At 37.5% G+C, this 16,261-nt stretch overlaps 1 protein-coding gene across 20 annotated transcripts in view; it reads left to right on the top strand.

Moving 5' to 3' along the window:
- sox4b (SRY-box transcription factor 4b) overlaps nucleotides 1-16,261 on the top strand; it is a 199,171-nt gene that overhangs the window by 105,269 nt on the left and 77,641 nt on the right. For 19 of the 20 annotated variants that reach the window (XM_067400655.1, XM_067400662.1, XM_067400645.1 and 16 more), the window contains one exon: nucleotides 14,754-14,800. The exons of the other annotated variant lie outside the window; for it this stretch is intronic. The gene's annotated coding sequence lies outside the window, so the exon portion shown is untranslated. The remainder of the gene's footprint in view (nucleotides 1-14,753; nucleotides 14,801-16,261) is intronic. 20 annotated transcript variants of the gene reach the window in all.

Genomic DNA, 16,261 nt, shown 5'->3' with positions numbered 1-16,261 from the left:
TCAGAACAATGATCAAAACATAAGGTAGATCAAGTTCATCAACACCCTTAAAGCTTGCACAGTCGTATACATCTTTGAATTTTTGGGTGTAACGCATTAATGCGAGTTAAGTTATCAGATTACTTTTTTCATTACTTTTAAATTTACAACAAAATATCTAAGTCACTTTTTTTCAAGTAAGTAACGGAAGTTACTTTGTTTTCCCATTTATTCACTGACAGCACTCTTTTCCGCATGTTGAGAGAAATTGGGAGTGAGGCCAAAGACTATAGATATAGAAAGATGGTTCACTCCTATTACTTATGAATGGGAGAAACTGCAATACGCAATATGGCAGAATATGTCCCGCCTTCTAAATGAAAAATCCAATCGCTGATAGGTAAAGTCATTGCGTCATTGCATCACTGCAGCATGCCATTAGAAGCTCCGGTTCCTGTAGAAACCTGAGACTTGTGCTTAGGACTGCACATTCGCATTGGCTGGTCTAGCCTGAAAAATAACCTTTTTTTCATGCTATTTGAGCTTAAGAAACAACATTAATCGGATAGTTCATGTCAGATTAATGTTGCTGGTTTGAAATATGTTATTTAATTGTGAGTTTGGCAAGCAGTTTTGAGATTTCAGGATTCCCCCATTCAAATAGATTGTCTTGGATGCCCGAAACAGCTGCCCGGAGGTGTTGCAAAATATAGCCGCCGAGTGAACAGACTTTCCTTAAAAAGGAGTTTGGTGAGGTGAATAGGCGTTGTGTGCACAGTTTAAACATGATGGTTATTGTAGTTGTAGACTAAATGTGAGCATGAATTTACTCATCTCACTTGCACAAAAACAGATTCAGTATTCCTCAAAATGAATAAAAACTGTGAAATGTTAAACAACAACTAAACTATATATTTCTCACTTTATTAACCATTGTCTTTGCTGCTGAGTTTTGATTATCCAATTCAACCATACAAATAAGCAAAAATTCTTCTGCATCCTATTCCAATCCAGAATTGCAACACAGCTGAAAGGTTTGTTTGAGCTGTGCCCTCTACTGTACAGGCATGAATTGCATTTCATTCAGCCTGAGGCTTAGGCTTATAGAAGTATAGTTCACTTTTTATGCGTATGTGAGGGTCAGTGTACAGTGCACGTGAATTTCGTCATCAGAAGGGTATGCGCGTACTGTACGTGTACCGATTTTTGTAACGGCACGTACTTGTTATGTGCAGGTCGCACATGCACATTTATTTTTTATTTTTTTGCAGTAATTAGTTTATCCATAAAGTCGCAACCCTGCCCTGGTGGCATCGATTCACAAGGTAGTCAAAGAAAAACTGCATAAACAGAACAGACCAGAACGCATGCAAGCTACAGTGATGCCTACACAGCCTACATAGACAAGAGATTGTGTGAAGAGGTTTGAAAGTACCCTCATTTATACAACTCTAGCATGAAAGAATACAAAGATGTTTACATGGGTTATAACTCGTGGCGAGAGATTGCTCAGAACTGTGCATGCATCGAACGCCTGTGTCTGCGTACGAGTCAAATGAAGTATACTTTCCAATGCTGTGCATTCGGCTGTGTGAGTACACTAGCGTATGAGTAAAAAAAAAAAAAAAATGTGCAGGGCTTTATTCATTCCACTTTTGATGTGAAAGGGCCTTTACATTTGCCAATAATATAACTTTTTGTTATTAAAAAAACAAGCAAGCCCAGCCCAAGCAAGCCCCGCAGTTAGGTACTTTTTAGGGAGTAACGCAATATTGCAATATAATGCAATATTGCAAAATTGCATTACTTTTACTTTGCCCAACACTGCCTCTTTGTGGGTTCGACATCTCATTTGGCAACATTAGGCAGCTTTGATTTATATGCTGTTTAATGTTTGATGATCACATTAGCTTAATTGTATATGCTCCTTCTGGTTTACGCAGATCATCTTATTTGCTTGTTTTTGGATCCATAGATGCTATACTCTTTCAGAAGATGCGTAACGGTGTCCCCTGCCGTATAACAGTGACAAACCATGAAAAAACATGGAAAGCTGAAAAAACTTGTCAATGGCAGGGAAGCGTTGTGTCAAAGAGAGTAAAAAAATAGTTAAAGCAGTTAAGTACACAGTCTTGTATATTTTTTTGTCTGTTTTTCAAATGTTTTTGCTTCAAATCAAAGTTTTTAATGTTGTGATTGAGCTGATTGGTTTGGTTCATAGCTAATAACTCTTTAATGAAAACTCTTTGAAAATTGCTATGGTAAATTAATGGAAAGAATACTTACAGAACTATGAAAAAATTGCTCTATAATCATTTTCATAATTAGCTACTTTTTAACGAACCGTTGATAATACGTGCAAATGTTCTTTGACTGCCTCAATTAGCATATGCATGAACATGTAGGTCTGGTCATGCTGGTGAACTGCTTAGCTTGTGTTGTTCACGCCCCTTTTTTGTCATTACCAAGCAGAGGGGGAAGTCATGAAATTTGCCTTTTTGTAAGGAATGTTTGAATTGGCCGACTCTAGTCAGCAGTGGGAGCTGGGCCAATTGGCTTTAGGAAAACCAGGTGCAAAATCTGAAAAAAAGAGAGAATTTTTTTAATGCATTACAACTAACAAGGGAACAAAACAACAGATTTTATCTTCAGTTGCCAGTGTGTTTGTTTAAAAACAGGAAGTGTGCAGGATGTTCCTCTAATGACGAATCTCAAATTTATATGAAATGGCTGATTGTGGTGCTTTTTGTTGTGTACCGACACCGAGTCCTATTATACAGTTGTTTAGCAAAGGCTTCAGCTCTCAGGCAGTTGGAGTGTGAACTCTGTGTGTGTGTGTGTGTGTGTCAGGCCTGCTAGCTACAATCTTTCATGTCAGGCACAAGTAAACAGGAACCCCGGGGCCTGTCTGTGGTCAGAGGTGGAAACCAGGCCACTGTAACCACCAGTAAGGAAGGATGAGGTAGGAGGGCGAGAGAGATACAAACCATAAGCTTGACTTCTTATTGATTCCTTATGAGTTTTAGCAAGATTTTCTCTTTCTGCCTCACTCTAAAGTTCTCTTTTCTTTCTGTACTGAAGACGACTTGAACAGACAACTTGCAAACATCTGGGACGTTGGATCTGTCAGCATTCCAGAATGAATGAATGTCTGTAGCCGAGCCAGTGTGTCTCGTTTATACCGGTTCTGTCTGCCGCCCAATAAAGATGAATGCACTAAATCAGGGGTGTCGAACTCGATTTAGCTTGAAGGCAGAGAGGACACAACATCACTGTGTTATTTTCTTTTTCTTAGTCTTTGGTGTAGTCATGCAGTAAAGGCATGAGTGATTTAAGAATAAACCCATTGGACAAATGATCCAGATATTGGGGGAATGTAATGACATTTTTACAATAAAAATCATTGTAAATAACTTAAAATTAGGATAACCTCCTACTTGTCTTAAATAAGCCTACTCAAAATTAAGATATTTCATTGTTGTTGTTGTTTTTTTTTTTAATTTTTTTTTTATTGTTTCAAATTAATTGTTATAAGTATTTCAACACAACCGCTATACAATATATAATACACTAAATATATGCACAAGTCCTCTAAAGCAGGGGCTCCACAGATTTTCTAGACTACAGTTGCATGCAAAAGTATGAGAACCACTTAAAGAATCTGTCGAAATGTGAATAATTTTAACAAAATAAGAGAGATCATACAAAATGCATGTTATTTTTTATTTAGTACTGTCCTGAGTGAGATACATAAATAATTATGTAATAAATAATTACATAAAAGATGTTTACATATAGTCCACAAAAAAAAAAAAAAAAAAAATCTGAATTTATTAATAAAAAAAGTATAAAAAAGTTCAAAAGTTTGGGAACCATTGGTTCTTAATACTATGTGTGATTACCTGGATGATCTGCGACTGTTTTGTTGTTGTTGTTGTTGTTGTTGTTTTTATTTGTTTTTTTGTGATGGTTGTTCATGATGTTTGCAATGAAATATATATATATATATATATATATATATATATATATATATATATATATATATATATATATTTCATTGCAAACAATTTATTTTAGAGCCTAAATTAATTTATTTAAAGCGAAACTGAAACTTTGGCTCTTCTCTCATTTGGCACTAATCAAATGTATCCATATACACATGTATTTGGATGGAAAAAATATTACAAGGATTTATACTTCACTCGTGTATTAATATTCACATAAAACAGCATCCTATATATATATATATATATATATATATATATATATATATATATATATATATATATATATATATATATATATATATATATATTAGTTTTTCTGTCGACAACTTAAAGTTGTTAAAGGATTAGTTCACTTTCAAATTAAAATTTCCTGATAATTTACTCACCCCCGTAATCCAAGATGTTCATGTCTTTCTTTCTTCAGTCGAAAATATTTTTGTTTTGTTTTTTGATGAACATTCCAGGATTTTTCTCTATATAGTGGACTTCAATGGCCTCCAAATAGTTGAAGGTCAAAATGACAGTTTCATTGCAACTTCAAAGCGTTCTACACGATCCCAGATGAGGAATAAGGGTCTTATCTAGAGAAACCATCACTCATTTTCAAATTACACTTTTATTCATTTTAACCATAAATGCTCATCTTGAACTAGCTCTTTTCTTCTGACAATAATTTAATGTAACAACATAATTAAAGAAAAATGAGTCAAAGAGGTATATACAAATAGGTATATCAGAGGCCAAGTCCTGACTGGATGAGAGGAGGAGCTGGGGATGGAGAAGGATAATTGGCTCCTGAGCAATGCGATAAAGCTGCTAATAATACTGAATGGACCTTATGTATAGGGAAGCTGTGATAGGCGTCATATTCCTATAGGTAGATGTGCATCAGCTGAGAGTCAGCTGATGCAGGCTTGACTAACGTGACCTGCCAGAACTAACGCTACACTGGATATCATAAAATTGAATTAAAAACTGAGCCAATAAAACAAGCATATTGTGTTCATTACTCCCACCCAAATTAACTTTGGATATAATCATGAGAGGGTCCTTACAAGATTTTCTGCTTTATGAGGGATCCCCATCCCCAAAACATTTGAGAACCCCTGCTCTAAAGTCACACCAATGTTCAGTAATGTAAGAATTAACTTCAGTCAAAAAAATAAATCAATAAATAAAAATAATAGTGTGCATGCTTATGGTTATTATAGTATTCTGCAGTCAGTGCAAAACAACAACATTCAAGGTGTTTTTCATCAAATTGATCAGTGAGTCTTTGGTGTTAAGCAGAAAGTATACTTTGTATTTTTACGCGTACGCTAACACAGTCGAACACACAGCCTTGCAAAGTATACTTCATTTGACTCATATCTACACAGACATTCCACGCATGCGCAGTTTTTAGCAATCTCTCACCACAAGTTACAAAATAACTTTGTATTCTTTACTACAGTTGTACAAATGAGAGTACTTTCTAACCTTTTAGCACAATCTCTCATCTATGTAGGCCTTCATTGTCATTGTAGGGCAGATTCCAAAAGGCATTTTTGCGCCCTTCAAGGGCACTTCGAGAAGGGGATGCCATTTGTAGGAGTTTTCCAAATAAAAGTGAACAATTGAATCCCTTCACGAAGGGCCCTTCAGCAAGGCCGTTAGCAAAGGGTACATGCGATAGTCACTTCGAGAAAGTAATTTTATCATTTATGATCAGGTGACTCAGCGAATACTCATTTTAAAGCTAGATGGCAGGAGAGTTTGAATTAACTTACAAACAGAGCAATTCAAGTTGTTGTTGTTGTTGTTGTTTTGTGATATATTTCACATATTTTTTTCATGTTGTGTTTAAGTAAGTTTTACAGGTAAGAAATGTGTTTTCTTGCAGTGTCCAAAGACGAGACGGCAAGTTTTAAAGTCTATAAGGCTATATAAGCCGTAGCTTGCATGCGTTCCGGTCTGTTCTGTTTATGCAGTTTTTCTTCGACTACCTTGTGAATTGATGCCCCAGGGCACAGTTGCTACCTTGGGTAAACTAATAAACTAAGTAACTGCAAAAAAAAAAAAAAAAAAATGCGCATGTGCAACCTGTGCTACAAAAATCAGGTGGTGCGCGAACAGTACACTCATACTCATTCTGATGACGAAATTCACGTCACTCACACTGTACGATGACCCTTGTGTAAAAAGTATACTTTGGCCTTTACCTAATGTATAGCGGTTCTTGACAAAAATTGTAATTTTCTTCTCAGGAAAAAATTAGATGTTCTTAAGAAAATATTTGAGAACTTTTTCAAGAATTACACTTAGGAAGTTTCTTACAAACTTCTTAGAATTTATCTTCAGAAATTCATTTTTTTCTTTCTTAATGAGATTTTCAGAAATCCAGCCCCTGAGGTCCAGAATAACTCTGTACTTGTCATGAACCATTCTGACACACAGGTTGAGGATTCAAGTGCAGTTTTATTAGGGTAATCCAAAATTGTAATTCAAACAACAAGCAAGAGATCTAAAACCCAGTAGTGTCCCAGTAAAACATTATTTCAAAATTTTCTAGTGTCAAAGTATGTTTATGACTTGTTTAATTTATTACATTTAATTAAAATTAAAATTAAATGAATTGCTTAAAACTAAATCCATAAAATGATCCTAAAAGGTTCTATATATGAAATCCCTGATAGAACCCTTTAAGTTTCTATATAGAACCTTTTCTACTAAGAGTGCAGTACCGGTGGTAGGTGTTTGAATTACTCATCTAATTATCGCTGCAATGAATTAGTATAATTAAAGGGGTTTGACATGCCCTTACAGAAAGAGGAGATGAATATTAAGAGTGGCCTGCTGATATCACATGTGAAGTATATTCCATCCCTCTGATGTCATGTCTGAGAATTGCAGCTCTCACTTTACACTTTCAAAGGCATGTTGTGTTTTCAAACACACTCTCTAACCTCAAAAGAATTTCTGTTTGGTGAAAGAGTTCTTTGGATTCTTAATTTCGGTGTAATCAGGCAGAAAGTCTCCTTGTGTGCTGTTACAGTGGTTCTACTTCACCTCACTGGAATGAGTCATTTGAAACGTCATGAGCGCTGGAGTCTGTGTGAAAGAATGTGTGCTGAAGTGCTGAGTGTTCAGCTGATGACATATCTGCTCCACAGCAGGGAGGCCTGGGAAAGGATAAGAAGAACAAATAGTCATGATGTCTTTGTCTCTGCTATTGGAAATATTGACATTCCCCGTGCTTGACCTTCCGTCACAACTGAGTCAGGAGTCATGGCTGACGCAGGTCAGGATTGATCTGCCGGAGCTCATGCAACATGTTGAAGTTGAATATCCAGGGAAAACGTGTGTCTCTGTGGGAATTGGCAGTGCAGTTTCTTATTTGTTTGCATCAAAAAATCGCTTTGGCAAAAATAAAAGAAATATTAAAAGAAATTTCATTGCATTTTAAAAGATTAATTTACTTCTTTTGATTAAAGATTTGTATTAAATCATAAATCCAGAAAAAAAATAAAACACACAACGCAGAATTTCTGACGTATTATTGTAAAATGTTTAATGTATTATTATATTGTAAAACTTTTATAAATCCAATTGATTAGACATGCTTTTTGATTATTAAAATGTTATTGAACAGAATTTTGGAAAAATTTGATACATTACCTGCATTAAAGTCCAGGCTGCCTGAAACGCACATTATACGTTGGCAACATTTTCTGATTTACACTGTAAAGCACTGTTATACTTCTATGATTAATCAGCATAAAGCTACTAATGAATACCAAACTCTCTCATTCCAGCAGGAATAACTGTGTGTAACTGCAAGTTCACTCAGTTGTTCAGGCAGTTCACAACACTTAAAAAAGTCTAAAACCTCTGATGGCCTCTTGTTTATTGCTGTCACTGAAGAGGGAGGTTTCAATGCAGAAATTGAAATATTGTTTTAAAGTCATTTGAAATCATCCATTTAGCTTAATTACCCTACAGCTGGTTTCAGTTTTTTTCTGCGGCAGAACTTTCTCACCACTAATTTGAATTGGTTCCACTGCTATTGAGTGTTACAGCAAAAACACCCTCCAATTCAGAAACCAGAGCTGCATCAGCATGTCCTGGCTGACCCCACAAGAGCCGAAACACAGAAGAGCCACAATACAGACAAAAACAAGATCTTTGTCTCATTAGCACTCCTCACGGCTTCTAGGCTAATGCTAACCCAGCATTGTAGAGGCTTTGAGACTAACAAGATGCACATGCAGATGTGAGACTCTCTGAGGTTGGCATGCTCTTATGAGACACATTTTATTGTGCTGTTTCCCACCAGCAGAGGCTCATGGGAATCTGAATAACATGGTCTTCCCAAAACTCCACTTTGAATCACCCTGGCTAATGTACACACTATGAAACTATTATTCATTTGGAGGAAACACAAAGCAGAGAATATGATTTTCAAGTCAAAATAAAAGGTTGTGTACCTTTAATAATTTGAGATATAGAGAATAGCAATATTGTCATTTGCCAGCACTGGCAGCAAGTTAAAACTAACAGGATGGATAAGATGGTTAATTTTCATTAGTTATTTTGGCTATGGGTCGTTAGATCTACCATTCTTCTGACTTTAAATCAGACACAGAGAAAAAGCATTGCGGGAAGATTGCTTATTTAAAATGAATTAGTGAGGGAGAGAGAGAGAGAGAGAGAGATTGTGCATGTGTAAATTGTGTTTGTGCAGAATCTGTCAACTAGTAAAGCTGCTCAAAAACAGGGTTGCTTCCAACTCATTGCTGAGAAATATAATGCAGATTTTCAGTAGCAAAGCTATTTAAAGGTGCAATATGTAAGAAAAAAACAAACAACAAAAAAAACACTAGACCAGTGTTAAATATTTTGTACTTACAATATTCCAAATATTTGTAAATCGTGAGAAAACTGCAATTTTAACCAAGGCTCCGGGACATGTGAGGAGTCGCCTGTCAATTGCATCATACCCACGTTACCCTCGGTTTCCGGTTTTATTTTGTAGAAACCATGGCAACACCAAAGACACTTTAAAGGTGCCCTAGAACTTTTTTTTTTAAATATGTTAGATAAGTCTAAGGTGTCCCCTGAATGTGTCTGTGAAGTTTCAGCTCAAAATACCCCATAGATTTTGTTTATTATTCATTTTTTTAACTGCCTATTTTGGGGCATCATTATAAATGAGCCGATTCAAGGTGTGTGGCCCTTTAAATCTGGTGCTCCACGCCCCAAGAGCTCGCGCTTGCCTTAAACAACATAAAAAAAAAGTTCAAACAGCTAATATAACCCTTAAAATGGATCTTTACAAAGTGTTGGTCATGCAGCATGTCTAATCGCGTAAATACAGTGTTTATTTTGATGTTTACATTGATTCTGCAATGAGTTTGAGGCTATGCTCTGTGGCTAACGGCTAATGCTACACTGTTGGAGAGATTTATAAAGAATGAAGTTGTGTTTATGCATTATACAGACTGCAAGTGTTTAAAAATGAAAATAGCGATGGCTCTTGTCTCTGTGAATAGAGTAAGAAGCGATGGTAACTTTAACCACATTTAACAGTACATTAGCAACACGAAACATTTAGAAAGACAATTTACAAATATCACTAAAAATATCATGTTATCATGGATCATGTCAGTTATTATTGCTCCAACTGCCATTTTTTGCTATTGTTCTCGCTTGCTTACCCAGTCTGTTGATTCAGCTCTGCACAGATCCAGACGTTTATACTGGCTGCCCTTGTCTAATGCCTTTGTTGGGAACATGGGCTGGCATATGCAAATATTGGGGGCGTACACCCCGACTGTTACGTAACAAGAGAGTGTTATGTTGAGATTCGCCTGTTCTTCTGAGGTCTTTTAAACAAATGAGATTTATATAAGAAGGAGGAAACAATGGAGTTTGAGACTCACTGTATGTCATTTCCATGTATTGACCTCTTGTTATTTAACTATGCCGAGGTAAATTCAATTTTTGAATCTAGGGCACCTTTAATATTTACTTGTTTTAATAGATAAGGGAACAACTGTTTTGATATATTTGTAGACAGAAAATTAATTATTGTTATATAGCATTTAGTCTTGTTTAAATCTTTTTTTTTTTTTGTGAGTACCATGTTTGCCTCAGAGAAAAACACTATTTTGTGAAGTAGCTAACATAGCATAATCAGATGCAGCTTTGTTTTTAGTAACAGTAATACAGCATTTTCTCCATCATACAATACGTTTTAAAATTAATTGGGTAACACTTTAGATTACAGCCCGGAAAGTACTGCGTAATTACAACAAATTTACAGCGTAACTTTCAATAATTATAGTGTAACTATACAGTAAGTATGTGTAAGTATAGGGGAACAATATGTGAAGTACTGGGAATAAAGGGGTAACAACCAGGAAAAATAACAAATTATTCATACTTTTAATATTTTATAACTAAGGGGTACATATGACATAACTAAGGGGTAAATATGACATTACGGGCCGTAAATTAAAGTGGAGCTTGTTACCCTCTTATTTCATGTAGTTACAGGGTAAGTATGACATTACGGCCGGAAATTAAAGTGGAGCTTGTTACACTCTTGTTTCATGTAGTTACAGGGTAAGTATGACATTACGGGCCGTAAATTAAAGTGGAGCTTGTTACACTCTTGTTTCATGTAGTTACAGGGTAAGTAATTAATAAAAATAAATAAATAAATAAAAACGCAAACAGTCATATCACTTGGAAAACTTTATTTGAAAAACAACTTATTTCAAAACAGATTTAAAGTTACAACACGTCTTATTTGTTTCTCTTGCTTGGCTTCCTCCTCCTCTTGTTCCTCTTTTTCTTTCTTTCCACTGATGAAACTTAAGAGGGAATCCCATTTGCTATTCTGTATTTAAAAAATACAGAACACCCGGAAATGTGCTCACCGTTTACTCATCTTTTACCCTCATGCCATCTGAGATGTATACGACTTTCCTTCTTAAGATGAACACAAAAAGGATTTTAGGAAAACAATTAATCATCTGGGAACGCTTTATAATGCAAGCTCACATGTTCCTAAAAGTAGAAGCATCAAACAGCACAAACAGCAATAACTACAGTAATCCATACGACCCTAATGGATGAATCGATGTCTTCTGAAGTGAAACGATACGTATTTGTAAGAAAAATACCAAATATTTGAATATTTTTAAAACTTTCGACCAGCTGTCTTCGGCGTGTGCATGCGAGGGTTGAGAGTTCATGCTTGACGTAACTTGAAGCGTGACGTAGGCATGCCGAGAAACTCATGCAGATGTTGGATGCCGTCAGTTTTTTTTTTTTTTTTTTTTAAGTAATGCTCACAACAAAATACACAGAATAACAGATAATGAGAATGAGAAACAAACAAGACAGAATAACAGAGACGGCAGTTCTCGCGCGAGTTTCACACGAATCTCCCGCGAGAACATCATGAAAGCTTCAATGTGCTTCATCGAACGCGAAGTCGACTCTCATGCAGGCGCTGATGACAGTTGGTCAGAAGCGAAAAGATGAATAGCCTAAACCATGAGAAAATTTCGGGGTGTAGCTACTGTATTTTCTTATAATACAGAATAGCAATGGGATTCCTTCTTAAGATTCATCAGCTGAGAAACAAGAGCAGGTGGAAGCCAAGTGAGAAACAACAGCAACCACAAAAAGGACAAAACTTGTTACTTTCTGTCAGGACTTTAGAGTTTGAAATGAAAAGTTGATTTAAAAAAATGAATAATAAGTGTTGTAGACGTGTTTTTAATAAAATTGTTTTTCAAATAAAGGTTTCGGAGTCAGTGATATCAGATTGTTTGCATTTTATTAATTACTTACCCTGTAACTACATGAAATAAGAGGGTAACAAGCTCCACTTTAATTTACGGCCCGTAAAGTCATTTTTGTGAAGGGGAGACTCAGGCTGGAGATCCAAGTGCAGCGTTTATTAAAGTAGAGTGGTCGTACAGGCAGGGTCAAAACAGGAACAAACAGGAACAGTGAGGAACAGGCAGAATCGTAGTCAAGGGACAGGCAAAGATCAGGACAGGCAGCAATGGGTCAAAAAACAGGGAACAGGCAGTAACGGCAACAAGGAACAGGCAGACAGGGAATACAGGGAAACGCTCGGAATTGCAACAGCAGTTAAACAATACTTCGCGGTGAGGTGGTGTGTTTGGAAGTCCTTTATAGTCCTGTTAATGAGCTGCAGCTGGGTGTGGTATTCAGTGTGGTGTGCTAGGGTGGATGTGGCAACAGGTGGATCAGTCATACTGGAACGCAACCTTCTCTGCTCCCGGACTGATCTAGAGACCTGACGTGACTCTGGGCGATCAGCAAAGGCGTGACGTTGCTCTGGGCGATCAGCGAAGGCGTGACGTTGCTCTGGGCGATCAGCGAAGGCGTGACGTTGCTCTGGGCGATCAGCGAAGGTGTGACGTTGCTCTGGGCGATCAGCGAAGGCGTGACGTTGCTCTGGGCGATCAGCGAAGGCGTGACGTTGCTCTGGGCGATCAGCGAAGGCGTGACGTTGCTCTGGGCGATCAGCGAAGGCGTGACGTTGCTCTGGGCGATCAGCGAAGGCGTGACGTTGCTCTGGGCGATCAACGAAGGCGTGACGTTGCTCTGGGCGATCAGCGAAGGCGTGACGTTGCTCTGGGTGATCAGCGGAGACTTACGTTGCTCTGGGCGATCAGCGGAGACGTGACGTGGTGTTGTTATTGTGGTGACCACCATTTTGTGAGTGTTCTTTGATGCGGCGGCCATTACGTGATTAAGCATGGTGTCGCGTTCTTCTGCGACACCCACAGTAAAGGGAGATCCGCTCAGTAGTAAAGCCTGTTCAATATACTGTTCCAACTTCCCGTTTGGATCGTGTAGCGGCATGACAGAACTGAGCGGGTCAGATAGTCCACCGCGAAAAAATATCATTAGGCACTCCTCATTAAAACAGGTTAACGGTGCCAGTTCAATAAAGTCCATGACATAGTTCTCAATGGATCTGTCCCCTTGACGGAGACATATTAACTTGGCAGATGGGTTCATAATTGTTGAGACAGGAACACTCACGGTAGCTGCTGGATCTTGGTAGTGGCGAAGTATTCTTTTGTGAAGGGGAGACTCAGGCTGGAGATCCAAGTGCAGCGTTTATTAAAGTAGAGTGGTCGTACAGGCAGGGTCAAAACAGGAACAAACAGGAACAGTGAGGAACAGGCAGAATCGTAGTCAAAGGACAGGCAAAGATCAGGACAGGCAGCAATGGGTCAAAAAACAGGGAACAGGCAGTAACGGCAACAAGGAACAGGCAGACAGGGAATACAGGGAAACGCTCGGAATTGCAACAGCAGTTAAACAATACTTCGCGGTGAGGTGGTGTGTTTGGAAGTCCTTTATAGTCCTGTTAATGAGCTGCAGCTGGATGTGGTAATCAGTGTGGTGTGCTAGGGTGGATGTGGCAACAGGTGATTGGTGTGAAGTGAACATGTGACTGACAGGGAGAATTGTGGGAAGTGTAGTCCGGGGACTGACAGGAACAGACGGTGATCATGACAGTCATACTTACCCCTTAGTTATATGTCATAAGTACCCCTTAGATATAAAATACTTACACTATAAATAATTTGTTATTTTCCTGGTTGTTACCCCTTTATTCCCAATACTTTACATATTGTTCCCCTATACTTACACATACTTACTGTATAGTTACACTATAATTATTGAAAGTTATGCTGTAAATTTGTTATAATTACGAAGTACTTTCCGGGCTGTAATCTAAAGCGTTACCATTAATTGCATGCCATTTGTCAACATAAGCCATCCAGCATTTAATATGAACGCACAGAGTAACATTATAACATCATTTTCAACACACTCAAATGTATCTAATACGATAAACAGAGCTGCGTTACCTCATACTCATGACCAGAAAAGCAGAAGCGGCGCCAGCGACTGTGGCATAATAAAAGTTCCGCTGCTCACAGCGTGTTGCGCAATCGCTCCAGTGGCCTCGTTCAGCTCCCACAACACTCGGCCCTGTTCTGCTTCATACTACAGTAATGTTAATAATCGCATCCATGAACATGATTTCTTCCCGAGTCCTATCCCAATGGTTTTCCACCGGCTGTGATGTGAAGACCACATGTCCCAAGATTCCACGCTCAAACTTGGCGTCATCAAGCTACGCCTTTGTTTTGAATATACCTCTAGCAGTTGGAACAATTACATATTGCAATTAATACAAATTGCAGGGCAGCATGGACAAGAAGTTTCTGTGATCCTGAGTCCCGGAATGTTTCTGTGTGAGATGGCATTAAATTACCTCTTGTCTCAACGCACCTAACATTATAATGGGCCTCATTCATGAAACTTTTGTAAATATATGAGTAATTTGCGCGTAATACAGACTTCCCAAAAACTCTCTTCCCAAACTTTCCAAAAACTCTCCTCTGGATTCACAAATGTTTTGTAAACATCAGATTTGATAGTTAATATTTTGATCTGCTGTAAGCTGCTTCTAAATTGTAATGTTTTGCAAATCTATCTTTCACAATGTCTCACAGTAGATTGGGTGAATGGCAATCACTGAATAGTGAAAATGATAATAAAAAATAAATAAATAAAAAAACATACTCGCTCCATAAGTAGTTGCCTCATTTGCAATTTTCCTTCAGTAGTTTAGCAGTCAGTTGTAATATGTGTAAGTTCTCAGACAGACAGCGTGGTTTATCGCATTGCTAATGAGTCTTAATATTTTCCTTCCAGATCGAACCAGCTGCAGTGTTGATAAGAGGGACAGGATGATTTGCTTGGTAAGTGTTTTCATTCTGTCCATTACATGATTGTACAGCCTGAAAATTTCTTCAAATGGTGTTAAGAATGGGATCACTGTAGAAAACAGGATGTCACACTTGTTTTGTCAGATTTGGGGCTTCCAGATATTTGGTCTCAAACTTGTGTGGGTTGCAGGTGTAGGTTAAGTGTAGTTATTGTTTTCACATCACAAATTGTATAAGATTTCACAATGTGGCCCAGTTTTGAACCGCAAGTACAATATTACATTTTCAAAATTTGAGACAGTTCTTATCAATGATTCAGTCAAACGGATTAGCAAAACTGCCACGATTCATTCTGAACGATATGGACAGTTCACTGGCTGAATCGTTCTGGGCTGCATTTCCCATACAACAACATAAATCGCTGCTTCACTACCATAGTACGATGCATCATTGAACAAATCAGCTAGCTAGCCAGTGTTTCCCAAAACCATATTGTTACAAACCTGTCGTCCAGCCACATTGGTGAATGATGTCACGCAGGTGGTGGAGAATTAACTTCTTTATATGAATCCGTTTGAGATTGAATTAATGCTAGATTTTTTGCTATAAATTATGGACATGGAAACTGAGGACTAACCCTAATTCCCTCATTCTCAGTCATTTTCCTTTATTACCAGATTAATTCATAGGCTTGTTCTTACATTACTAGAGTACGTACGCACATGCACACTCTTCAAAAATGTTGCTTAAAATCTCTTGACAAACTAAAATATGTAAAAAACATTTGTATATATTTGAAATAAAAGATATACATTGTACTTAATGTCAGCTTGCTTATTTTGCTCAATATAACAATTTATTAAGTCCAAGTCATAAAACAAGAAACTATGCTTCTATCCACAGCTCGAGAGCTGTCGTTCCAACCACACCAAGTTAGCGAACGTTCGTTTGAACTATGGTTTCGGGAAACACTAAATTGTTGAATTATGTTAGTAACAACGGAACTTGCAATGTTAGTTGGCTAACGATGCTTTTGAAAACGCAACTGCAACAGTATGGAGTGCTGGAAAAAACTGAAACCAAACCGGCTAATTCATCACTTAGCAATGAAGAAGGTCTTTTCAAAAGTCTATCAAAACAGTAATAGTACAAGAAAGCACTTTTAAAGCGTCTCACAGTATTACATTGGCAAGTTTTTTTTTTCTTTTTTCTCTCTTTTCAAATTTGAGAAATTTCACCCATTGGATGTGAATGAGATTTTTAGATGTGATTGTCTTACACACATAATCAGCAAATGACCATATATTTCTGTTGTACATATTGAGGAGATGTTATATGCATTATAATAGTTTAATATTTATCAAAAGTAGCTTAAAGGTGCAGTAAGTGATTTCTGAGAAATGCTGTTGAAAGTGGATTGGGCTGAGCACCAAAAACACACTTGTAACCAATCAGCTGTAAGAGGCGTATATGCTCATAAGGGGGGAGGTGCAT

This window comes from Chanodichthys erythropterus, chromosome 2 (genome assembly GCF_024489055.1).
Source record: "Chanodichthys erythropterus isolate Z2021 chromosome 2, ASM2448905v1, whole genome shotgun sequence".
Lineage (NCBI taxonomy): Eukaryota > Metazoa > Chordata > Actinopteri > Cypriniformes > Xenocyprididae > Chanodichthys > Chanodichthys erythropterus.
The sequence above is the reverse complement of the archived record's forward strand: the minus strand, read 5'-3'. Positions and strand labels throughout refer to the sequence as shown.